The 27,109-nt window shown below is 46.1% G+C and overlaps 1 long non-coding RNA gene across 4 annotated transcripts in view; it reads left to right on the top strand.

Moving 5' to 3' along the window:
* Positions 1-27,109, top strand: part of LOC143821919 (uncharacterized) — a 63,716-nt gene that overhangs the window by 32,173 nt on the left and 4,434 nt on the right. For 2 of the 4 annotated variants that reach the window (XR_013225971.1, XR_013225970.1), the window contains 4 exons: positions 6,755-6,840; positions 12,246-12,374; positions 13,638-13,793; positions 17,392-17,992. This is a non-coding gene — a long non-coding RNA (uncharacterized LOC143821919). Of the gene's footprint in view, positions 1-6,754; positions 6,841-9,819; positions 10,043-12,245; positions 12,375-13,637; positions 13,794-17,391; positions 17,993-27,109 lie in introns of those variants that run through there. The other 2 variants (XR_013225972.1, XR_013225973.1) reach the window with 2 other exon arrangements.

Genomic DNA, 27,109 nt, shown 5'->3' with positions numbered 1-27,109 from the left:
TTTAAGTGACTAAAAATGTAAAACTAGTCCTTGGAGCAATTTCAGTTAATGCACCCAGGGTTTACGTTCCCATCAAAGGCCCTTTTAAGCATAAAATTTTAAACATCAAGTGGCAAGATGCTCTTTCCAGCAACCAACAACCTGGGTCTCAGATTTTTTAGACAAGGAGTACAGAACCATGCTGTCAACATCTATTCAAGCCATTTTTCCATCCATTCAAAAATGCTTCCGCAGAACATTTTGGATCCGTTCTAGCAATAACTTGGATGTTCTTGCCAGATTTCAGGGGATTCATTGGCTACAATAATTCCATCCAGATTTTGTTGCTGTTGTTTTTTCTTTCAATTCTTCCGTTTCTGCCTTGGCTCATGTCCCTGTGCGAATCGCGGCACAATAAATGGTGCATCTGGTGGCTGATAAAGGGTTTCTATTAGGTTTATGCTCCCAGTCCCATGGGATCCAATACATTTCCCCAAATGTCCTACTTCAAAGAAACTGCAGGGAGGCTTTACATTGTTCTATGTGTGCAACTGTGGATATTAGTGGGATTGAATCAGGAGACTTTGGGGATTTCAGCATGCCATCAATTTGGCATCATGCTTACCTGGTGAAGACGCTATACTCTGGGCCCTCCACATGATGTCACCAATCTCCCACATTTGTTCAGCAAACTGCTTGCTATATTTGTCATTTTAAAGCGTGAGTTGGTGAACCCCAAAAAGTAGATTCACCAACCTAAAAAGCGCTATCCCCTAGCAGACAACCAGCAGGCCACCAGCCAAAGAAATGTATGGAGGTGAAGAAGTGCTACCTCCGCCTCCAATGTCCTGCCCATGCACCCAACTCCTTCTCCTTTGTTCCAGGGAATGGGAATTAAAAAAAAAAAAACCTGGCTAACATCTTGGAGCAACGAATAGTTGGACAAGCATGCAAGCAATGCCAAAAATAATTTTTCCCCAAAGTTGTAACACAAAGCATGCCTTTCTAAAGCCTACCCCCCCCCCAAATCAAGAATGAAATTGATTTTTAAAAGTATCAAGATTCCATAAGGGGTGGCATTCCAAAAGCACTATGCATCTATGATTAGATGCATCTATGATTAGATACATAGGTGTTTAAACAGAGAAGTATAATTAAAAAAAAATTAGCAGGCATTGTGGGCCCTTTAAAACATGGAGCAATTAGCAGGCATTGCGGGCCCTTTAAAACATGGAGCAATTAGCAGGCCCTTTTAAACATGGAGATTGACTGACAGGCGGAAGAGAGTCACATATAAAGTATGTTGCTCTCTTCCCCCATTTCCAGCAGCACTTGTGGAGAGTGAGAAGTGCAAGAAGGCAGCAGAGAAGAGCGAGGCAGCAAAAAGGTGAGGAGTGGGCTGGGAGGCCCGATAATATCTAGCGCTAGGCCATTCAGCTGGTGTAACACTATTTTAACCGATGTGCAGAAATGCCCTTCTAATTCTCTGGAATCACTTGAGTCTGCAGAATGGCCAAAGCATCAGTCTTAGTCTAGATGATGTAGGCACTATGGGGACATTTGTCTTTTCTTGCGATGAATTTGCTCATTTGGAAGACTTAGTATGTCCATTAGCCACTTCAGCAATCCACCATAAACCATGCCATAATGGTTTCCTATTATCTTTTCAGCCCATGGCAATTAGGACATTTGTATAATACTCCAGAGAAAGGAAGGTTTTAGGATTGGCTAAAATGGTCAGTAATAGAAAGGTACACATTGCACATTAATTAAGCTGGCATTAATATTCATGGAATATTATCATGAATATTTATAATATGACCTACTAAACCAGGATAGCTTGATCTCCTTGGATCTCAGAAGCTTAGCAGGGTAACCTGGATATGGAGATTGCTACAGGTTGCTATGCAGAGGCAGGCAATGGCCCACCTTTGGTTGCTATGCAGAGGTAGACAATGGCCAATCACCTTTGAGTATCTCTTGCCTTGAAAGCCCTATGTTGGTTGCAACCTGAGGAGATGAGGCTGAGAGAGCCCTGATATTACTGAGGGAGGAGGAAGAGGAGTTGGTTCTTAGATGCCACTTGGTTAGAACAGCTTTATCAGTGCTGTGGCAAGCCCAAGGTCACCCAGCTGGCTGCATGTGGGGAACAGGGGCTCAAACCCAGCTTGCCTGATTAGAAGTCTAAGCTCCTAACCACTTCACCAAGCTGGCATGCATTCCATCACAGTAATTATAGTTAGTGGGACTAAGCCATGGCTCCAGGTGATGCGCAATCTGAACCAATGTCTGATGGAAACTCATAACGAAGGATCATGGAGATTCCATAGAGCTTCCACTTCCCTCATTGGGCCTGACTCTGAGAACATAAGTAACATAGTACCCCACCACTGCCCAGCAGGAGGGTTAAACCATCAGGACTTCCTGCCTGAAGCAAAATAGAACTTGGCCACCATGAGCCCACCAACCGAAATTCCCCTCTCGGCCTCCTTCATACCATCCAGTTCAACTCAAACATTGCATTTGGGCTAGCTCTACGGGTTCCCATGGTGATCAGGATCTCTGGAATTTTGTTCTTCTGATCTCCTTTCCCTTCAGTGGCTCTACTTGGATTGCTCTCCATTGCCTGTCCCTCTGTATCTCCATAAATGCTCTTCTGAAATTCTCGCCCCCTCCCAAACCCCAACAGTTATACTGGAAACCACAGGATCTAATATTTCTAGTTAGAAACCACAAAACTGACTAACTCTCTGTGTCCTAACATGAACCATTACAAAGCCATGGAGTTTGTTTCTTCAATTTTTTATGGCTCCATCCATTCTCCATTCTCTCCCCCCCCCCCCATATCCCTCTCAGATGCTGTAGCAGTAGGAGCAATTACTGAAGTTATTGTGTGGGCCCAGGACACATACCTTTCTCTGTTTCTCTTCTCGTCTCTTTGATACGTCTTAGGAGCCGAGAACAAAGGGCCTCAAAAGTGCCTTGCTCAATGTTTGGATGCTGTGTGCCTTCCTGCAAATGAATGCCTGTCACTAATAATCCACAGCAGACCTGGACTTTGAACATAGTCTTGGCATCAAAGAGGAAAAGGAAGATGGATTCTTCCCAAAAAAAAAAGGAAAGAAAGGGAAAAGAAGAAAATGATTTCCTGTTGAATTTAGCCAGCAAGCCAACAAAATGTCAGAATCGATATTCTGAAAGTAGAACGAAACCCCGGCCATTGCTAGGAAGGGATTCTTTGTGCAGATAATGATGCTGGCTCCGGGCAATATTGATCCACTAGATAGGTGGAGACAACCAGTGATTATAGCTCCTTCGGCATCTCATTCCGAGAAAGACAGAATGAGAAAATGGTCCTTGATTGAAGAGCATGTCCGTCCCAAGGGAGAAAGGTTCACAAACAAAGGCCTTCTCACCACGGCCAGTTAACAGGATTAGATCTGTATGAACACGGTAGGTGCAATTTTGTGAAGAAGTGATGATAGGAAGGTTATGTGGCCTAAAGCCAATGCATCCCTTTTATCCAGCCTCTCTTCCCACAGAAGCCATTGAGGCAAATAGCCCCGGAGAAGAAGAGAGGCAGATAGAAACACTAAGAAGGAAAGTTTTGACTCACCGTCGGTCCCTCTGTAGAGCCCAGTATCTGCAGCTGATATAATTTGCAGCCTTTCATCTTTAAAGGAGCTCATTTTGCTTAACGAAAGTGGGCAACGTTTTTGAGTTAGTTGTCAGTTGTGTAGTCAACTCAATGGTCCAATGTTTTGCTGGGAAATTGTAAAGGTCTCTGGATAAATATACCTTGATTCGTCATAAGTGGCTGCCCCAACGTCACTGTAATGAGTTTCGTTGCTGAATGGGTGTCATCAATGCTAGCTGGATATTCTAACCTCTAGATAACTATAAACATGTGCCATCAAGTTGCAAGTGACTGGTGGCTTCCCCAGGACCATGGAATATTCAGAGCAAGAGACTGACAGGCAATGGTCCATAGCAATCCCCGTCTTCCTTGGTGGTCTCCCATCCAAATTCTAACCATGGCCAATGCTGCTTAGCTTCCCAGTTCTGGCAAGGTCAGGCTAGACAGGGATATCAGGCAAACCTCTATACTATTCTATTAATTTACATTATGAAACTGGTAGACAGGGTGCTAACAGGGATGTCTCTTGGAATTCTTGATTCCTTCATTCATTCATTCATGTTCTGCCTTTCTCCCCAATGGGGACCCCCAGTGACTTACGTCTTTCTCCACTCCTCCATTTTATACTCACAACAACCTTGTGGGGGAGGTTAGGCAGAGAGGCCCCACAGTCGGCCAGCTCGTTTCCGCAGCAGGGTGAGGATTCGAACTTGGGTTTCCCAGATCCTATTCCGGCACTTTAACTGCTGCCCCCTGCTGGTGTATTGCTTAAGGCCACAGTCTCCTTTGCTATGGCAAGTGCTACTGAACTCCAAGATGAGTTCACCGTGCTTCTGCACACAGATCCTATGTTGCAATATGGACACGTTGCACAGAAACTCCATTGCTGATCAACTGATAGGCATGTAGCTTGGAGCCCTGTGAGTGTATCACAATTTGTGGTCAGCCTGAGTGGCCACTTGGAGCGTCAAAAGTCTGGTGGGTGGCACAATTGCATGAATAACAGAACAGCAGAGGCTGGGAACATCTTTTGCAGTTAAATGAAATCAGGGCGCCGTTTCTATTTCTCCTCTCTTATTTTTCTTGCTGGGGAACGAGCTGAAGAGCAGCAGCCTAAAGGTCCTTGGACTTTCGACCGCGTGACAGCTCAATCTTTGTTGCCATGACGGGTATTTTTCAATTTATTTTCTAAGCTGCACTGAGCCCACTGGTATGAAAGCCAGTCCATCCATTTAGCTCCATAGCCCAACTAGAAAGAACAAGAGGGAGGGGAAAAGGGAAGAGGACACCAGCTCTGCAAAGGATTTGGCCAGGGATATTGTGCATGCCAGGAGCTGTCCTGCGATTTCTACAGCTTTTCAGAGGCAGAGAAGCCATGTTCAAGTCCATTCAAGACTGGCAGCAGTCGTAAGAGAAATACAGTGGTGTTAGCTGGCCAGCCACTTGGAGTTTCTTTCTCAGCAGACCCCAGCAACTAGCTGCCTCAGAAGGCAGGCATGGCTGCAATCAGATCTTGAAGCATAAGCTGGCAATTCTTCTGCATGGAATAGTGTTGGAATGTTGGTTTCATTTTGTATTGCAGACTGCCGTCTAGGCCAGGGGGAGTCAAACTGCAGCCCTCCAGATATCCATGGACTACAGTTCCCATGAACCCCTGCCAGCGAATGCTGGCAGGGGCTCATGGGAGTTGTAGTCCATGGACATCTGGAGGGCTGCAATTTGACTCCCCCTGGTCTAGGCAGTGAAAACTTCCAGGGATGCTCACCTAAAGGTGAACAAAGTGAACAGAGCTCCCTAAGTAATTCTCTATAGGCTTGAACTATAGTAGCAGTAATTCTCTATAGGCTTGAACTATAGTAGCAGTAATTCTCTATAAAAGGTAAAGGTAAAGGTATCCCCTGTGCAAGCACCGAGTCATGTCTGACCCTTGGGGTGACGCCCTCCAGCGTTTTCATGGCAGACTCAATACGGGGTGGTTTGCCAGTGCCTTCCCCAGTCATTACCGTTTACCCCCCAGCAAGCTGGGTACTCATTTTACCGACCTCGGAAGGATGGAAGGCTGAGTCAACCTTGAGCCGGCTGCTGGGATTGAACTCCCAGCCTCATGGGCAAAGCTTTCAGACGGCTGCCTTACCACTCTGCGCCACAAGAGGCTCTTCTAATTCTCTATAGGCTTGAACTATAGTAGCAGTTACTCCTAGTCATCATTAGCTGAAAGTATTTACTGAAGGAACGGTATTCGACATGACATTCACATGCACAATAAAGAACATTGGTTATTGCAACCAGCCAGGAAAGAAAGTGCACATTTATGAAACACATTTTTTAAACCCGTGTCTAATGGCTTCTATGTAGAATAAATCTTTTTTTATGAACCACAAATGCACAAGGAGTCTTTTAACAGCGTCTAGCTTCTTGGAGAGGATTTCTTCACTGTGCGCTTCAGACGTTAATTATCTCATCGTTGAGCTATCTTAAGCTGATCCAGCCAGTTGCATTCAATTACATAGTGGTACCTCCTTGTTACGGTAAAAATTAAGCTACAATGTCTACTGAAATTAATTCTATGATAGACAGAATGGCTATGAAATTTTATACGGATGAATTTGATCATAAATAACATGAAACGTTCATTTCATTGTTCACACCATTAGGAGCTAAGGCATTTAAACAATACATTTCTTTCTGAAATAATATGCGCTCCGTGTCAACTTTTTCAGAAGCTTTGTCATTAACAACCTCTAGAATTACAAATTGAAACAAATCAGAGGTGTGGCCTGCTTCAATGGAATACATTTTCCATGCGTGCCTCTTTCACCTGATTCCTAATTCTGGATTTATGTTTACCAATTCATAATTTAATAGCTCTATTGGATTTTCCAATATATATTTGCCACAAGGGCCTAACAATAAGTATCCCATGCATATTTACTCCCGATTCAGTTGTGGCATTTAAAGTTGCCAGTTGCCAAATCTCTCATGTCTGTCTAACCATCTCGGCAAGCTATAAAAAGCATATTTCTAAGAGATTTAGACCTCCTCATCCCAATTTGAGGTCTCTGCTTACATATCTCCCCTAAAATATGCCAATATTTATATGTTATTTCCTTTACATCACCTGGATATAGGCAACCCTAGACTGAATATTCATCTGGAGCACCACTGCACTCGAACGAATCATGGGCAGATGTGATGGATTGCTGGAGATCCTCAAATAATACCAGGTATTGGGAGGACGGGGGGAAACATCGGTGATGCCACTTGTTTCTGGGTTTTATAGTTAATCGCAGTCCCATCAGTGAAGAATGAATTAGCTCACCCCTTCCTCTGCTGGCTGTAAACCAGGGATGCAGTCCAACCTAGGATGAAATTCACTGTGGGCGCTTTCATATCTGTTAACATAAATAAAATGTGACCGGGGTTGTGGGAGGAGTTGGGACTCATTACCTTCCTGACTGGCTGTCCCTCCAACGAATAGCCAATCAGGTTGGCTGTCCCACCCCTGGCTGCCTCCCCTCCAACTTCTTCCAGCAGGATGAAGCGCCATCCTGCTGTACTTGCCTGACTGTAGGTGAGCCAGCCAGCGAGCTGGAGCTGGAAGGGAGGCAGGTGCGAATGCCCCACCAGCGCTTCCCCTCCCCCATGGCCCCAGGCAGCCCTACCACAACCTTGCAAGGCCTCAGTGGAGCTAGAGCCCGTTGTAGTTTCTTTTTTAACAATGGGCCTTTCTGCTAGTACACTGAATAATGCACTTTCTATCCAATTTGTAACTGGCTTGGACTGTGCAAAAAGGCAAAATCTGCTTGCAAGTGGTTGCTGAAGCGGATTGGAATTGCATTATTTAGTATGCATCTGAGTGCCCACAGGAAGATGGTATCTCAGGCCATGGGACATGTGAATCGTGGACATTGTATCCCAAGTCCCATTGTTATTACGGTGAAGGGAAATCTTTCAGTGTGCCATTTTCCTGCTCCAGAATTGCCCCACGGCCCATCTAGTCTTCAGAGGTGGTTTGCCATTGCCTGCCTCTTGTGGCGCAGAGTGGTAAGGCAGCCGTCATGCTGTCTGAAGCTGTCTGCCCATGAGGCTGGGAGTTCGATCCCAGCAGCCGGCTCAAGGTTGACTCAGCCTTCCATCCTTCCGAGGTCGGTAAAATGAGTACCCAGCTTGCTGCTGGGGGGTAAACGGTAATGACTGGGGAAGGCACTGGCAAACCACCCCGTATTGAGTCTGCCATGAAAACGCTGGAGGGCGTCACCCCAAGGGTCAGACATGACTCAGTGCTTGCACAGGGGATACCTTTACCTTTACCTTTACCTCTGCATCACAACCCTGGTATTCCTTGAAGGTCTCCTATCCAAATACTAGTCAGGACTGACCCTGCATAGCTTCTGAGATTAGACTGACTGGGGCTATCCAGGTCAGGCAGGAAGGACCTTTCATGTGGTAGAATCCCTTACAGTCCATTGACCAAGGCAGCCATGGTCTCTGGGGCAGCTGATAGCTGTAGTCTGGAAACCAGCTGTGGTTCCAGGCGATCTCCAGGTCCCAGGCTGTCAACCCTAATCTGAACAGAGCCATCGAGTGAGGGGAGGCCTGCCTGGGGAACCTTGTCAAGAGCTCCCGCATTGCCCTAAATTTATGTACATATATTTAACGGGAAGAATGACTCAGACGGGTCTCCTCCAACATGTGTGTTGCAGCAAAAGGCTTTCAGATGCGGCTGCCGTGTGCCTTGTGAACAGACCGCTACAAAATTTGCATTGCCTGCTTTGAAGCTACACATTTTAAAGTGTAGCCGAAATGCCATATGGTTATAGAGAGAGACATATTCGTATGGGAATCCAGCCCCGGCAGGCCACTGCGGGTCAGTCAATGCAGCTGTGAGAACACTGAAGTTTATATTTCCCAACCCCTTCTGTTTTTAAACATTCATGAGTCTCTCCTTTGCATTTACACAGTCTTGCTTCCTGTGAAGATTTTAGTTGAGGCCACCAGGATATATGTATCACACACACACAACATACATACATACGTACAGAGAGCTCTGTGTGATTTTGTTTCGCCCCCCACCCCCGCTTAAACGAAAGCACCAGATTATCCCGATCTTGGCATTGTCCCTGCCCCGACAGTCCTGTGCAACCAAATCCCTTTCTGCATGGTTAGCTGATGAATCAAAAGAACTTTCTCATCTCTCTTGCCTGTGGTGTGAACTTGTCTGCTGCAGATTCTACTTGAATAGGTTAAAAGAATCCATATTCGCCACATAACGCCTCCAGACCAGAGCCACAAAAGGGAGGCTTGAATGAGAGGCAGAGAAAGCCCAAAAGAGAGCAGAGAGAAAGGGAGAAAGAGAAACATCCAGCCCTCCTACTTTAGAATTCCTCAACACTTCCCGCCCTTTGGAAGGGGGGGAAACAACCGAAAGACCTAGTTAGGCAGCCAGCGAAGCAATTAGCACACGGAATGGCGTGCTAATCGGCCGCATTGTTGCAAACCCTCCGTGTGTGATCGCTTGGTACAATGTGGGGGTTTTCTTCCCACCCAAAGGGGCAAAGTCAACATGCAAAGGGATTGTTTTCCCACTGTGTAGTAGAGGGGAGGAGGGGGGAGGGGACACTCAGGAACTTTCCCACAGTCATACAATGCATCTGTACCCACTAGGCGCAAAGGATAGTTACGTCCCAGTCCAGCTAAGGCCATCCACATGCATGAACAGGCATTTCACATGCAACCCTGGCGGATCAGGAGAAGGGATGCAAGTCGACTGTGGGTTCCTTCTACCAATATTAGTACATTCGGTAGGATGTATCTTTAAACCTGCCTTCAGCTGCATGACCTCATCCATGTTCTGCACAACTCTCTCTCACACACACACACAAAACCCTGTATAACATCAGACCACAGATGGATTAAAAAATCATAGAATCATAGAATCATAGAGTTGGAAGGGGCCATGCAGGCCATCTAGTCCAACCCCCTGCTCAACGCAGGATCAGCCCAAAGCATCCTAAAGCATCCGAGAAAAGTGGGTATCCAACCTTTTCTTGAAGACTGCCAGTGAGGGGGAGCTCACCACCTCCTTAGGCAGCCTATTCCACTGCTGAACTACTCTGACTGTGAAATTTTTCCCCCCCTGATATCTAGCCTATATCGTTGTACTTGAAGTTTAAACCCATTACTGCGTGTCCTTTCCTCTGCAGCCAACAGAAACAGCATCCTGCCCTCCTCCAAAATGGATGTCCTGATGTGGCACAGCCTGGCCTTTATGACCTGTACAGTACTATGGGTACAGATGTTCCATAACTGACCCTGGAGGTCCTTCCAACTCTATTATTCTGTCATTAATTTGATCATTTTAAACAGAATTTTCTGCTCTGCCTTTCTGGTCTTGTCAGGGCCTTTAAGGTGGCCAGGAACCAAGAGGTGAGGTATCCACACAATATAACTATACAAATTGAATCAACATTTATTGTGCACAACTTATAATGTTAAAAAGTTTAAAACATGGGCAGAGACCATTGGCTATCATTGAAATCACAACATAGGCACCATACAATGCTAGACTTATCATGATAGACCTAACATGTTTCAACCCCAAAATCAGAGGCCTAATCCTGAACACACATGTGATGCATTAGAAAATGCAGCCAGTGAGATTCTTAAAGTAATCAATTTAACAAGCTGAACAAAAATGGAATTGATAAATGTCCATTTATCTTGACCGTTTCCACATTTATGGAGCTGCTCCCTTACTTTAGGCCTAGAAGTCTTTCTTTTGTGGCAAATAAGCCCTTCAGATGAATGTTACCTCACACAATTGAGGGCTGGACCCTCAGGACTGGTACCTTTTTCAGGGACCCAGCTCAGAATACGATGCAACGCAACATCTCAGAAATCTGCAATGCAGAAGTGGGAACCCAAAACAGAAGCTGGAGATGTATAAACAAAGGCAACAGATGATGGAAACTGGAACGGATGAGAGTGCTGAAGTCAGGTGTAGGGAGGGCAAGGCAATAGCGGCGGAGAGACAAAGATGGGACTGTGTTTTCTAGGCCTCGCTTCTGGTACTTCAAGTTGTGCAGAGTCCATGAAGGCAGCTAATAATCTGCTTTTCCTCTGGCCCTTCCCCTGGGAACAGCTCATCATGTTGAACTGACCTGGACTCCTCTCCTCACTTCCTTTCCCAAACGGGTCTCTCTGGGATGCACAGCCATCTGCTTCTCCGCTGCAAGTAGCTGCATTGATGAGAATTCAGTGTTTTGGCGCTCTCACACTCTCTCCCATTCCGGTGTGGCTCTCCGGACAGCTTCTCTTGATGCTGTTGGTCTTGTCCTCTTTCAACTCCAGATTTTATGCAGTAGATTTTTTAAAGGCACATCCCCTCCTTTTTCTTCTGCTGTTTCTTCTAGCCCATAAAACATTTGGTTATAGGGATGCCGAACTCCAGGTGGGGCCTATAGATACTCTGGATTTACAGGTCATCTCCACCCCAAACCCTATCCCCTCAAATCTCCAGGAATTCTCCATCCCAGATTTGGCAATCCTGCCACAAGTCATGCTCAGAAGAATCACAACATCATGTGAAGCTAGGGCAGGGGTGGCCAAACTGTGGCTCTCCAGATGTCCATTAACCACAATTCCCATGAGCCCCAGGGGCTTGTGGGAATTGTAGTCCATGGACATCTGAAAAGTCACAGTTTGGCCACCCCTTATCTAGAGGCTTTCTATGTGGGGAAAGTTCCTCAAATGGAAGACATGGGAAACTCTAACCCAGTGTTTCTCACCCTGGAGGTCGGGACCCCTTTGGGGGTCAAATGACCCTTTCACAGAGGTTGCGGTAGGGCAAGCAGCTTGGCCGGGGGGGGGGGGTGCCATCCACACAACAGCCTTGCGGGGTAGATCAAGATAGAGTGTTCATCTGTCTGGAGCAGCGGAAAAGAGCGAGATCGGCATGGTGGGGCAAGAGGCAGAACTGAACTGAGAAACCCCAGAAAAAAAAAACCAATTTATATACAATCATGAACAATGGATTTTCACGCCATTGGTCAGTTTCCATTTAATTTCTGTGAAATTGCATAATTTTATGCTTGGGGGACATTACAACATGAGGAACTGTATTAAAGGGTTGCAGCATTAGGAAGGTTGAGAACCACTGCTCTAACCCAAATGTCTCTATTGCCCTTTCCTCATCCTCGAACCTGTCCAGAGGTGGCTAGATTCAGGATTAAACATGAAGCAAGGCACCCAAGCATTCTAAACTGTGCAGCAAGCAACGCATGATTTCTCTTATTTTGCATAATTTATTCTGAAGTTTTTACTAGTTTGCATAATTCTAGTTTAGCTCGCCACTGGGAAGGGCAAATTGCTATGCAGAACATGAAAAGCACCAGAAACAAGTTTGCTACACTCTCCGCATAGAGACTTGTGGTTAAGCTTAATTGCTTTAGCCCAAATGACTTGCATTGTGTGTACATTGTCATGGTTATTCTTCTGTTTAGTTTCTTAGGCAGACAATAATATGTTCTAGTATTTAACGCCCTCATTTTTTAAACACATTATATATATAAATATTTGTATTATTTTCCTTTTCCCTAGGAAGTCATACATATTTGCTTTCTGTGTCTAGGGAAAAAAGAAATCTGTGAAAACTGTGTGCATCTCTCTTTCTGGGTTCTGGAAAGTCAAGCATTCTGCCTTTAAACTGGAGAAACAGAAGACTGCAGTTTTGGCAACAACAGAATCAGTTCTGTGGGTCGTATCCTTTCTCATAGCCCCAGATTCTTAGATCTAAATTGTTCTCTTTGTTCATTCAGCAGGACCCTGTCTCTTCAGAAGTAAACTCATCCGGGCTTCTGAGAGCCCTGGCAGAGCAATCAGTTCCATGGGGCCTCTAAAATGACATTCTTCCGCCAGGCCTATGCTTGGGGCTTTCTCGGCCCTGGCCCCTTCTTGGTGCAATTTCCAGAGGAAATCAGTTCCGTTAATCACACTTCCGTAGGGCCTGTAAGACCCTGCAGCTCCTCTGGCAGGCTTATGTTTGGGACCGGTTCGGACAAATGAGCATGCCAACATAAAGGGCCTCCCCTGACGCCATCTCGACAGCTCTCATTGTCTACCATTGAAAGAAGAAAACCAATGAAGGCACCACCAATTGTTGGGGTGTTTTTAACTGAGAGCCAGCTAGGTGTGTGCTTAGGAGCTCCGACTTCTAATCCAGCAAGCCGGCTATATACAACTCTAATAATATGCCTTCAGCCTTTTGGGCATAAAAAGGTAAAGGTAAAGGTATCCCCTGTTCAAGCACCGGGTCATGTCTGACCCTTGGGGTGACTCCCTCTAGCATTTTCATGGCAGCCTCAATACGGGGTGGTTTGCCAGTGCCTTCCCCAGTCATTACCGTTTACCCCCCAGGAAGCTGGGTACTCATTTTACCGACCTCGGAAGGATGGAAGGCTAATTCAACCTTGAGCCGGCTGCTGGGATCGAACTCCCAGCCTCATGGGCAGAGCTTTCAGATTGCATGTCTGCTGCCTTACCACTCTGCGCCACAAGAGGCTCTTCTTTTGGGCATAGCCTCTGTTTAATAGGATGCTTTTTAATCTGCAGGGCCAGTCTCTTCCTAGCCCTGTCCACTTTCTAAAAGCACCTGGCCAGCACCAAGGTGTCAGGAGGCATCATGGGCCCATAGGGACCACTGTACGGACTCCTGCCATAAGGTCTAGATGCTTGGCCGTGTGTTTTTAAAGGTGAAAGACCATGATCATTACATACCTCATTCTTTTCTCTACATCCCATGGCATTGAAGCATCTGGCTGCATCTTTATCACTCCCGAGCTATTGGACAGCAGGGGGAGAGGGATTAATGTGCTCAGCTGACCGGTCAGCAGCGTGCAGGAATGAGCTGGCTTCCGTTCTGCACGGAGTGAATGAACAAAGACAAATTTCCAGTGGCAAAGGCCATCGCAGATGGACACAGCCTGATTAAATAATTGCGGTTTCCTTTAATGCTCTCTAACAGCTTCCAGATGCTGCCGTAAATGGCCTCAGATGTGTCCTTCAGCACCCTGGCCTGATCTGAGCATCTGTACAAGGGAGAGGAAAGGAAAAGATCCTGTTCACTTGCAGCCACTGACCGTCACCCGGCATGTCATCCTTCAGGTGTCCTGCATCCCAGGTAGGGCCTGGGAATCCCCTGGAGTTGTAGCTCATCTCCAAAAGCTGGAGGAGACCACAAAGAGGTTCTTGGGGACCTAAAAATCCCACCCACCCCACAGGGGCTGATCTAATCTGCTCTTTAAAACTTCCAACAAACTCCCAACTTCAGCACCCTCCAAGGCAGAACATTCCATCTACGAACAGCCCTTGGGGGGGGGGGTGTCTCTGTGCTAGTGAAGGTGCAGAAGGGTACAGTTGCCAACTCTGGCTTGAGAAATTCCCGGAGATTTGGGGACAGAGTCTGAGGGGAGGCGGATCTCAGCAGGGCTTTGGTGCCAGAGAGCCCACCCTCTGCTCTGCCTTTCAGGAAAACTGATTCCTGTCATCTGAAGTGTTGTTGTAATGCCAGTCCCCACCTGGAGGTTGGTAACCCTAGGAAAGGGTGGGGAATGGTTTTGTCTAATTTGCAGCAGGCTAAATGTGAACAGTAGCACCTGAAAAACTGACAGTATTCTTTTTGGCCTGAGCTTTCGGGGGGCCAGAGCTGGTTGCTCATCTGTCATTTTGCGACAACATGGCTATCTCTGTGGAAATAGAAGGTAGGAGGCCGTTCTCAGAGGGTGGGTTTAGGGGAGCCTGTTGTCATGACAGCTGTTGCTTGTAGGGACATCCTTGTAGGGACATTCTTTGCAGCCAGGTTGGGTTGTTGGGGAAATTAAATTAAACGTGTTGGTTTGGGTTTTTTTTTTTTAATTTAAAAGGATCCATCTCCATAGCTCTGCAATTGCAGAACACTTCATCCAGGAATTAAAGAGCATCTTTCCTCCCCGAGGTAGAGTAGCATCGTTGTGAAGGGCTTAATTTGAGATAAGGCTCTTCGGGGCTTTGTTTGCAGGGCCGGGAACATGATCAGTGCTGGGAAACATGAAATGATGAGAGGAAAGCTCAGAGGACAAACGGAATCATTTTCATTTCCGTTCCTCGCTGAGCGGCCGGTCCCAAAACGTTCAGGTTTCCCTATGAACGCATAAAGCTGCCTCAAAAGTTGCAATAATGCGCCTGGAGGGGGTCGGAATGGGAAGGGCCTCAGGTGGGCATGTACACAGCTATGCTTCCCAACCATATTCTACACAATGGCTTCACTTCTCCATTTCTCGGCGCCTGAAGAATATTTCAGGGGATTCTCAATGGTAAAAAAAAATCGAAGAAGGCTGCTCTAAAGCAGGGGTAGTCAACCTGTGATCCTCCAGATGTCCATGGACTACAATTCCCATGATCCCCTGCCGGCAAACGTGTTTGCCGGCAGGGGCTCATGGGAATTGCAGTCCATGGACATCTGGAGGACCACAGGTTGACTACCCCTGCTCTAAAGCATTAATTTTCTCCAGGGGAACTGATATCCATATTCTGGAGATGAGCTATAATTCCAAGGGATCCCCAGGTCTCACCTGGAGGCTGGCACCTCTAGTTAATAGTCTTGTTTTGGGTCTTGAAAACTGTAGGCCACGGCTCCCTTGACTGAGTCAAGTCCCTTCATGTTGGGTCTTCCTCTTTTTCCAACTGCATTATTGTCAGCACCCTTAAAATAATCAGGAAAAGAAAACAGAAGTGGGCCGTAAAACTGCTAAAAAAGATTAAGGAGTTGAGCGTGGATTAAAAAGGGTTTTGGCCTGGCAGCTGGAAACATGGGAGGCACCGGCTGAGCCTCAAGGTATGGGGAAGAGGTTTTCCTTTATTGGGGCCTCCTGAGGCTAGCAACCCTTTACAATGATACAATCGACTGATGAGATTTCAGGAAATATGTTTTCTTTGCCAGGAGTCAGGACTGATGGAATTGCATGCATGTTGTACAATCTGGAAGGGGGACCATGTTCTTATAAGGCCAGAGGAAGAATGCTTGGACTCTGCTTACAACTCAAGAGTTCTTGAATCCTCATTTGGCTGTATTTGAAGATGCTGTCACAGATCAGGGTTCTCAAACAAATCTTCAGTGGTCCCCGCTGGTGCTCTTCTGCCTCCTTTCACTGGACAGCTGCACCATCTTTCCAGAGGCATAGATGCTTCGCAAATTTCTCCCAATGATGTACTGCCACCTAGTGGCTCTTTTCAAACCTAGGAAGCAATTCCCACAATTTGCAGTGGAAAAGATTACTTATTTTCTGAAAGCATCCCTTGTTTGGGAATTAGGAATCCTTATCAAATCAGGAAGGATTCTTCTGTAAGGAAGAAGAAGAGCTGGTTTGTATACCCTACTTTTCACTCCCCGAAGGAGTCTCAAAGCAGCTTACAATTGCCTTCCCTTCCCCTCCCTACAACAGATACCTTGTACGGTAGGTGGGGCTGAGAAAGCAAATGCTGGCAGGGGCTCATGGGAATTGTAGTCCATGAACATCTGGAGGACCACAGGTTGACTACCCCTGCTCTAGATGACAGAGATCGATTGCCTTGGAGACAATGACTGCTTCGGAGGACAGATACTGTGGTGGTGTTTTAGCCGGCTGAACTCCCACCCCTCTGCAAGCCCCACCCTCCTTAGTCACCTCCCCCCAATCTCTGGGTCAGCCTTTCTCGACTTTATTTTACCATTGGGAAACATTCTTCAGGCCTCAAGAAACCCCAGAAATTGATTTTTTTTTTCTTTGCAGAATATGGTTGGGAAGCACCGCTGTGTACCCGCCCACCTGATCCCCTCCCATTCCCACCCCCTCCAGGTCCAACATCGGCCTGGGTGGGGGGGTCAACATGACCATGTTTAACAAATGTTCAAAATGTATTAAAATTAATTAACTCCCACCCATTCGGGAAGCCATGGCTGAGACAGCTTAATCCGGATATTTCCCACCTAGAGTGGATAACCCAAAAATCTGACTGTGCTCCATTTCGGACAAGAAGAAAGCTGACATTGTCTCCTGACATCTGACATTGTCCCCTAAGGCAAAGGGGAGACTTAAGCACAGTGTTGCCAACGGGCCAGGAGAAAAATTGCCCAACTGGATCATTTTTGGGAGTGTGGTATAGCAATTAAGAATGTCAGACTAGTATCTACATAAGCCAGCTTCACATTACCACTTCTACCACAGGAACCAGCTGGCTGACCTTAGGCCAGTCATACTCTCTCAAACCTAATCTACCCCACAGGGTTGTTGTGAAGATAAAATGAAGGAGAGGGGAAATTATGTAAGCCCTTGTGAATCCCCATTGAGGATGGAGGTGGAGTGCAGCACTTGGTGATTGAGATAAACATGATAATTTAGATTTCCATTTATTCCAGGACTGGGGTTCAAGTAAGCTCTGTCACAGTTGGGCTGCTTGACCTTGGATTCCTCATCTCTCTGGAAGGCATTCCTCTGCTCTCCAAGTTTAATAGCTCCCCATGCCATGTGGCAAAATGGTTAGACAAGTCTCTGGTCTAGGGGACCCACATTCAATGTTTGCTGAGTAGCCTCAAGCCTCCCTCACAAGGTTGTTGTGTGCATAAAGTCAGCCAGAGAGAACTGCATGCACTGCCCTGAGCTCCTTGGAGAGAAGATAGGATAAAACTGCACTGGACTGATAAGATTCAAAAGGCTCATAGCAAATTTGTGGATCACGCTCTCTTTCTCTCTGTGTATTTTTAGTGAAGCAGCATCTTGAAACAGGGCGTTGGTGTTACAGTGACTCAGGGCACATTGTGACCCAGTCCTTGCCTGGACCCAAGGCTAGATGGAAAGGGGCACAGAAGAATCTGTCAGTTGTCCAAACTGCTCCTATCAAGATGTAAACACCTTTTTTTAAAGGAGTGAACATTTGGTTCCAAAAGGTTCACCAGCAGAGGGCAGTAGAGCTCTATTTTCAGCTTCGGAAGAGGTCTGCGAGGGCAGCTCTCCATAGCATTTCCCAGGCGGAGCATTTTGGTGTGTATTTCTCCTCTCTGAGCTAAGCTGGATCTTGTCATTTCCTGCAAGAAACTCACGCTGGAGGGCTTCACAGAGAGACTGAGGCAGCCGCTTAAAGGGGGCACTTTCTGATGGCTTTATGCACTTTTCAGTGTGCAAGAGTGCATAAGAAAAATCACGTAAGATCAGCTCATCTTGTCCAGTTTCATCCTGTCTTCAAACAGAACATGCATTGGCTTCTTGATGATGTAGGATGCCCCCTCTTCTTTCTTTCTTTCTTTCTTTCTTTCTTTCTTTCTTTCTTTCTTTCTTTCTTTCTTTCTTTCTTTCTTTCTTTCTTTCTTGCACAGAATTTAAAAATTGGTACTTTCCAGATTCGGCCCAAATCAATTCGGGCCCAATCTGAATCAATCCAATTGATTCAGTGCCGTTATAACCTATGGTGCTATTAAAGGCAATGGGAAATGTTGCCTTTTCGTTTGTTCTGTGATCTAGGCTGGGCTGGCGGGGGGGGGGGGGGGGGGTTGAGGTAGAGGCAAAAGATTGGACCAGAAGGACAAACTCTATGGACACCCAAAGAGGCTGCCCCCGTCCAATCCCCGTTGTTTCTTATAATGGGGAAAAAGAGACCAAAAGGCAAACATTTATAATGGCGCCGAATCATTATCTGAATTGCCCAATTGCAAGCTGCATAAGGTTGATTCAGATTATTTAAAGTGTAGGGAAGGGTTGCAGGTAGAGGACTTTCCTCATCCCTCATGTTCAGATCCTTCCAGCTGGAGATGATAAGAATTAAATTAGGGACCTAATACAAACAAAAGGCTCTGTCACTGAACTACAGCATCCTCCCATCCCACATTTAATCCGTTCTCCTCCACTTTTTTTCTGTGTTCTCCTGGAGCTGTTTTCTTCATTGGTAGATGTGTGGACTGCCCCTCGATTCCCCACCAAAGAATAAATTGCAGCTTTGGTGGTCCATTTAAATATGGGTCCATTTAAGGATGGCTCTGGAGGAAAGGATTAAATCTCTTTGCCCCAATTATCTGTTCCTCTTTGGCCTTTAAATATCCCCCCAAAGATCAAGAAAGATCTGTGGCTCAGTGGAAGAGCATCTGCCTGGCATGCAGAAAGTTCCAGGTTCAATCCCCAGAATCTCCAGCTAAAAGGATTAGGTAGCAGGTGAAGTGCAACACCTTTGCTGGAGCCCCTGAAGAGCTGCTGCCAGTCTGAGCAGGCAATACTGACCTTGATGGGCCAAGGATCTGATTCAGGATAAGGCAGTTTCATGAGTTCCAATAAATCCTTTTGACTGTCAACAAGGTTTGCCTCCAGTTCAGCTTTATTGAATACGTAATGAATACGTAATGAATACGTAAGAGCTCAGCACTGGAAGGTTGAGCAAACAACAACAAGAAAATGTCGCCATCGATATAAAGTTCAATTTAAATATTAATTAAATAGAATTGAGTATGTCTCAATAAAAGTCAGAAATTTGCATATGCCTATTTCTAGCTGATGTTTTCATTATCTGGACAGGTTCTGAAGAATTATTACTTCAGTTTGGCCTGTGTATTAATACTACGCATGAGACAATTGCATTTGAGATAAGGTTTGTCATTTCGAGTCTCAACTTTCTAGATGTGGTGACTATATTGATGATATGTCCCTGATGGTTTCTTGGTACCACTTGCTTGATGAAAGTGCGTTCTTTAGTTTATACTATACTAAACCTTTGCTTGAAGACTGCCAGTGTAGACTGCCAATTAGAAGTACAATTTCAGCTTGTTGTTGTGTACTTGAATTTTTAATGCACGCCATTTTTAGTCCTTGAATTATATGCACTGTGTAATAAATAGAAGAGCTGGATTTTGGTACCCTGCTTTTTACTACCCAAAGGAGTCTCCAAGCAGCTCACAACTGCCTCTCCTTCCTTTCCCCAAAACAGATACCCGGTGAAGTAGGTGAGTCCAAGAGAGCTCTGAGAGAACTGTGACCGGCTCAAGGTCACCCAGTTGGCTGCATGTGGAGGAGGAGTAGGGAATCAAACCCAGTTCTCCAGATTAGAGGCCACTGGCCTTAATCACTACATCAAGCTGGCTATCAAATAGTTGTGTTTGTTTGCACAACCTTTGAGTTCCTGGCTTGATTTTCAGTTTGAGGTCCTGTCTCCCACCTCCCACCCCCCATTTTGTTTTTTCTCCGGGATGTGATAGCTGCCAGAGGTGGAGAAAACTTTTAGACGATGTGTCCAAAAATAGTGTAAATCATATGTGACTTTCTGATCCTGATATCCCCCCCCCATCTCCACCCATTGGCTGATGAGCCGAGCAACAAAAAAGATTCTCACCTTAAATGTAATGGAAACATTTGCTAACGAACAAGCCCTTGTTACAACTGTTACGAGGAAATGCTTAATTCACAATAGGCCCCAGATAACTGAGTTTAATTAATAAATCTGAGTGGCGTCTCCTAAACCACAGGAAAGGATTACGGGCGTTCAGGCATCTGTCTGGTGGACTTTTATGGAAGGGTTTCGCTGCCAGCCTTCACACTTCATCCCAGCATTTGCGAATGAACGGGGGAGTCAATGGGTTACACAAACACAAGATGCCCTTCTGAAGGTCTGTGCTTGGGCTGAATGACGCAGGAAGGACCAACCAGATTGCAAATTCCTGGCCTTCGGTTTCTAGGCAGCCCCTCCCAGAGACGGGCTTGCAGAGATTTTTGTTGGGTTTTGCATTAAGTCACTTCTGGAGATTTGGCTTTCAAGGTAAGTGACATTCAGAGGGGGGTTGCTGTTTCCTGCCTCTGCTTAGCAACCCTGGACTTCAAGCGCAGTGGCCTCTAATCTGGAGAACTGGGCTTGATTGTCCTTTCCTCCACTATATGAAGCCTGCTGGGTGACCCACCTACCTTACAGGGTATCTGTTGTGGCGAGAGGAAGAGAAGGCCACTTTGAGACACCTTCAGGTATAGGAAAGCAGGACGTATTCCGCACACGTTAGATAATGCTCTTTCAATGCACTTTAGAAGTAGATTTTCTATGATTCTATGATTTTCCTATTCTCCATGAGAAAGTCCAGCTGCAAAAGAACATTAAAAGTGCATTATACAATGTGTGCAGAATGGACCCAGGATATTAAAACCAGCTCTTTTTCTTCTTCTTTGGTGGTATCCCATAAAAGTACTAACCGGGGCTGACCATGCCATAGTAAAATTATAGCCCATTTCTTCTTGTTAGAAAATCAGCCACTCACCAACTCTTCTGCATAATGTTAAAATTGTTTCCTACAAAACCAAGAACTTTCTTTTTTTTTTAAGTGAAAGACCGTGGATATTTCTGCCCCTGAAATCCAGCACTGTGTGTATAGCAATGCAGATTTCTAAAGGTCATTGCTCTTGTGAGCTTGCTTCATATTTCAAACATAAGGGTTAATGCTCCTGATTATTTAGAAAATATACTGTCCCAAATATCTAAGGTAGAGAAAAGCACTGCAAAAAACAAACAAACTAAAATTGCTTGTTAGGGCATAGCCTCTGGAAATCCAGCTCTTGCTAAGAGATATTGGCTAATCAGCCGGTATATATGCCATTGTGAATATAGAATCTAAAGTTATTCTCGCTGCAAGAATTCTAGACAGAGTGAATAGTAGTTATCTGGTTGCATAGCAACGCAGCATCCACAAGGGTAGCAAACAAAACCATTTTTCATTACAATGATGCCTGTTTAACAAGACCAGTCCCGCCCCCCGTCCTGGCAAAGGAAGTGTTATATTCTATGCAGCAGCCTATATGCATCCTTTGCTTTCTCTCCTTTCCTAAAATGCCGAGCTAAAAACATATCAGAGTATTACACATGTCTTGCTGTGATTTCAATGGGCAAATCCCAGCCCAAGTGCCCAGGTTCCCCAATCAATGGACTGGCAGGGTGGGGGTGGGGAGGATGGTGTCCAGTGATGCCAGACACCATTTCCGGCTGTGTAACTGGAAGTGCCATTAGGACACCACAGGTTGCCCTCGCCTGGCCCTGAAGCGCAAGGGTTTTACCGGGCGTGACAACACTGCGATGCTAGATGTTCTAGCATTTCCCTGAAACTCTATGGTTTTCAGGGAAATGCTAGAGCATCTAGAAAGGTAGTGATGTCATTTCTGGTTGGGCAGCTGCAAACAATGCCATGCATTGCTGAATGCAATTCCTGCGAGTCTCCCCCTCCCCAATTCCTGATTGACAGGGATTTCCAGCAAAGAGCTTGCAACCAGATTTCTTTCTATCTTCCTCCCTTCCTTCATACCCCAACTTTCTCCCCAATGGGGGCCCAAGGTGGCTTACATCATTCTCGTCTCCATTTTATCCCTCAACAACAACCCTGTGAGATAGGTTAGGCCGTAACTGTGTGGCTTCGATGACAGAGGGAGGATTTGAACCTGGGTCTCCCAGATCCTTGTCTGACCCTCTGACCACTATGCCACCACGCCTATTGCAAATCCTCCCTCCTGTCCTCTCTTGTCTGTATTTTGAGGCATGCTAGAACTGATTTTATTGAAAGACCAGTCTGCTAAAACTGTGCAATTCAATACTGTACACAGCCTGGGGTAAGGGGGAATGGATTGGAGGGACTTCTTCATGAACCGGGTCCCTAAAAACCTGCAGCCAGTTGATGCACCAATCTAATCATGGAAAGTCCTCCTACTTCTTGGCCCATGTTGACTCTGCTTTGCTCCTGTTCATGGGAACAACACGAAAAGAAAATCCCTCAACTGGCCTTTTCTCAGGGCTTTCCCTGCCAGGAGGCAGCTGCCAAAGCTGGCATTTTTGGGGGACTGCTGTTAACAACTGGAAAGTTGCCCATTGTTTAATATAAATTAATATAGGCTGTCTTTGAGCTTTCCTTCCCGGGTGCCAAAATGTCTATTCTAGTAATAACAATCCCTTGCAAAAGCTATCATTCCTTTCCTGCAGTGCCTCTAAAAAGTATCCGAGTTGTGCTCGCGATGATACATCAGTTTAAATCAATTAAACAGGCTAATCGGCTATAGATCTTTAATCAGCAGGTAGCCTTAATATTTTGTGTTCTGTTACACAAGCTGGCAGTTTCCGGAGATGATGGAATTAGGGAAGCGGTTGCCTCATTACCAGACCAGCATCTCTCCTTTCCCTTCATTTATTCGTTCTCCCTAACCCAATGATTGCTTGGGTAACAATTGCTCAGTGAGGATCAGTACAGACTTCTCAGGAAACTATAACATCAAATCTAAAGTGGTATATAAAGAAAGAGAATCCTCGCATGACAGTCAACGTAGCAATAGTTTTCAGATCCTGTTTTCTACCTGCTGAGAGCTGGAAGTGGATGGGCAGGTTGGATGAGAGGTCGTGCTTTTCCCTGAGACATGGCGGAGATTAGAAAGCAAGGCAGGTCAGGAGCTTTGTAGGACCAAAATGCTTTGGGCTGATCCTGCATTGAGCAGGGGGTTGGACTAGATGGCCTGTATGGCCCCTTCCAATTCTATGATTCTATGATTCTATGAAGAATCCCATTGGCTGCTGTTGTCACCTGACCCAGTTTAGCTAGTAGCTGCAGTGCCATCTTCTGTCCATCTTCTGTGGTGGCACTAAAACATAACACAAACAGTTCCTTGGAAAGCTTCTGAAGAGTAAGACCATTTTATCTTAATATTTGTCCTGGCTGGACTTAACCACCAACACATATAGATGTTGGAGACCTATTGCCAAAATCCTTGCCTCCTGTTCAGAGTAAGTTTGCCACTGTAGTGCAGCTTTGGACTTCCTTGGTGATTCCCCATACAGGTATGAACCAAGGTCAACCCTGCTTAGCTACTGATGAGATCAGGCTGTCCTGGGTTCTCCAAGCAGGGCAAGTCCTCATACCCAACTGGAACAGAGTACAAGTCTTCGAAGATATTTGGTGTAATTTGGGGAGGAGGATATGAGGACAAGGAGAATGCTGAGGTTACAGAAATGGGATGCACGTGGAACAGTTGAATGAAAATAAAAGGGGGGCAGAGAGCAATTTCAGAGGATGCGCCTTAAGCACATAGGGGCTTAGACAGTTGTTGGGTGAAATACTCCAAGGGTTAGCTCAGCATGAGGCTGTAAAACTCTCCGGCTTACCCAATGGCACCAGAGCTCAAAGAAGAGCCTTTACATCTGCATCTGTTTTAATTTCATAATTATCCTCAGTGACAATTGAATTAGTTTTTCTCGCTGATAACATTCTTTCTCCGAAAGAGCCCAGAGGGAGGGGGAGAAAGCGGAAAGGCGAGCATGAACTTGGGACGAAAGGGCCCCATTAGCTTGGGATGGAAACATTCTTCATCTGAGAATACTTTCTGCGTCAGACAGGCTAATTAACAATAGAGCCAGCCTTTTTATTTGCAGATTCTTGCAAGAGCCTTTTGGTTTTAGTTGGGTATAGAAATGTGCTAGGGTTGCCAACTGTGGGTGGGGAAATTCCTGGAAATTTGGGGCTGAAATTTGGGGCAGGGTTCAAGGAGGGGAGTGACCACAACAGTGTACAAGCCCTGGAGGCCACCCACCCCAGGGGAATTGATCTCTGTAGTCTCGAGACCTGGAAGTTGGCGACACTAAAATGTACTGTACCAAACCAAATGTACCGAGTCCTTGCATCAAACCAAACTTGAAGCAGAAGGACACAAGGCTATATTTTCTAACTTTCATTTCACTGATTTGAACGTTTCTTTGTTAACTTAGTTTAAGTAGGTCAAGGTGGTATTCGAAAGCCTGCTCACCAGGCAACAAAACCATTAATATTTCAAGCAAGCCAAACTTAATCCGCCAGTCTCATCAATCAACCCGCCAACCCCCCCCCCCACGCCTCCAATGCTTAATTCCCTGCAATCCACAGTCACCCGCCCACAACCACAACCCGCCCACAACCTTCCCTGCAATCCACAGTCACCCGCCCACAACCTTCTTGGATATTACAGTCTTGGACCCATTGACTGAAGCAGGCTAAGGAAGCTGGGTTGCCAGGCTCCAGGCTGGGCCAGGATTTGGCCAGCATCAGGACACAGCAATCGGTTTGCCGGGAGGAAATGGCAGCTGTCAAGGGTGCATTTTGTGACCTCACATCCTGCCTGAGCTCTCCCCCACCCCACCATAAACTCTGCGGCCCAATCTCTAGGAATTTCCCAAATAGAAAGCTCTAACCCAGATAGCTTAGGCAAGTCCAATCTTGTCATATCTCTTAAGCTAAGCAGGGTCAATCCTGGCTAGTATTTGGATGGGAGACCTCCAAGGAACATCAGGGTCATGATGTGGAGGTAGGCCAAGGCAAACCACCTCTGAACATCTCTTGTCTGGCTGCCAGATAATCCTAGGATTTCCTGCCTTAACTCCACAATCACCTTATGATAAATAAATCCTAAAATGAAGAGGAGAGCTGGTTTTTTGTACCCTTCTTTTTACTACTCAAAGAGGCTTAAAATTGCCTTGCCTTCCTCTCAGACTGACAGAGGTTTTACACATCGCCTCCAACCTGGACCTTTTAACACATGCTGGGGATTGAACCTGGGACCTTCTGCAGGCCAAGCGGATGTTCTACCACTAAGCCATGGGCCTTGGTGATAGGCTGACTCTGTGGGCGTATCCTGCTGCTGAATGAACCCAACATTTGCTTGCTTCTCACTGGCTGGTGCATTCAGATGCCTGTCCAGAAACCAGTTATGAACACTGATGATGATGTCTCAGCGTGTTGGTTAGATCTCTCCAGGCTGCTTCTCGCTGATAGATGGAGTGGCAGGCAGCCAAAAGCCACTTCAACTCCTGCAATACCACCTGCTCATACACTATAAATAGATTTCTTGTGAAAATTCAGGGACAGGGCAGGTGTCTGCCTGAATATCAGGGACAAGCCAGCAGACCGTTTGAATCTCCAAATGCCAAAACAAAACAAATGGTGGACCTTTGGCCATTAGAGCAGCGGACCTCCGCTCTCTTCTGCACTGGGGTCTACATAGCCTGTAGGTTGTAGGCATCATGGCAGAAGCCATACAGATGCAACCATCACTTACTTAGCATGGGATTGGAAAAACCTGGAGACATTTGAGGTAGAGCCAGGTGTGGTCAGGTTTTGGAGTGGGGAGCCATTTTATCCAGGGGACCTGATCCCTGATGAGTGGAGATGAGCTATAATCAGAGACTGTGTTTGCAGTTGCCAAAAAATGCTGCAATGGCCTCCCTAATGTTCTGTGGAATGACAAACCTTAGACCCTTGGTCCATCCAGATCAGTATTCGGCATAAGGTAGCTTCAGGAATGTCTATTCAGAAGTAAGTCCCAATATGCTCCAGGCTATGCAAGCCCCTTGAATGAGCTGGTTAATGGTTCATTTTGTTTGCGTATGCAGGCTGAAGGGGAGAAAAGGCATAGTATCCACAGGAAACCCAAAACCTCTTGGCCAACCCTGCCTAGCAGTTCTCTTTCGGTGGTAGATGCCTCCCTTTTAACTGTTGCCACAACATGTCCACTGGTAGGCCTATTCTTATGCTTCCCAAATGCAAAATTAATGGCTTTACCAGCCACGGGCTAACAATGTTTGAAGATCTAACTGCTTCATTGTACTCCTGACTCCTTTGCATTTATCAAGATCCAGCATCCCAAGTATTAGAATATGTAGTACAGAATCTGATCTAGTTATCTCCAGCTTACCGAAACCCTTGGCGTGGAAGACAGGCCAGCTTTTCCTGCTGTTCCAGTTTAGTGCAAGTTGATCGTTCTGGCTCCAGAGGAAGCCAGGGTGTCATTCTTCTGCTCTGGAGACTCACCGAAGCCTGAGCCTGTGCATTTTCTGAAAGCAGCACAAGGCATTTGGGTTCAAGTGACCAGCAACATGAAAGGGTAGCGTAAAATGTTGTTAGCCTGCCATCTCAACTCATTGGGGTAAGAATGAGTTTAATCCTCCTGATTAAAGGGGAGTCGGGCAGTGTCGAATGTTGCATTGTTGCTCTTCAATATGCACAAATTTACTTATTGAAATATTCAGGAAGACCAAAATAAAGTACCAAATTCAGGAGCACTGGCACCTGACAGAGCAGTTCCTCAGTGGAACAGGCTTCCTCGGGAGGTGGTGGGTCCTCCATCTTTGGAAATGTGTAAACAGAGGCTGGAGAGCCATCTAACGGAGAGGCTGATTCTGTGAAGATTCAAGGGGGTGGCAGGCTACAGTGGATGAGCGACAGGATTGTGAGTGTCCTGCAAAGTGCAGGGGGTTGGACTAGATGACCCAGGAGGTATCTTCCAAGTCTATGATTCCATGATTCTAGGATTCTACCCTAGAAGCCCTGATACAACTGGCTAGCCTGTTCTCATCAGATCTCAGAAGCTAAATAAGCAGGTGTTTAGGTGTGAGACCACCAAGTAAGTCCGGGGCTGTGGCACGGCGGCAGGCAAAGGCCAGCCACCTTTGACCGTCTCTTGCCTT

Source organism: Paroedura picta, chromosome 12 (assembly GCF_049243985.1).
Source record: "Paroedura picta isolate Pp20150507F chromosome 12, Ppicta_v3.0, whole genome shotgun sequence".
Lineage (NCBI taxonomy): Eukaryota > Metazoa > Chordata > Lepidosauria > Squamata > Gekkonidae > Paroedura > Paroedura picta.
This window is presented reverse-complemented; position numbering and strand designations above follow the sequence as displayed.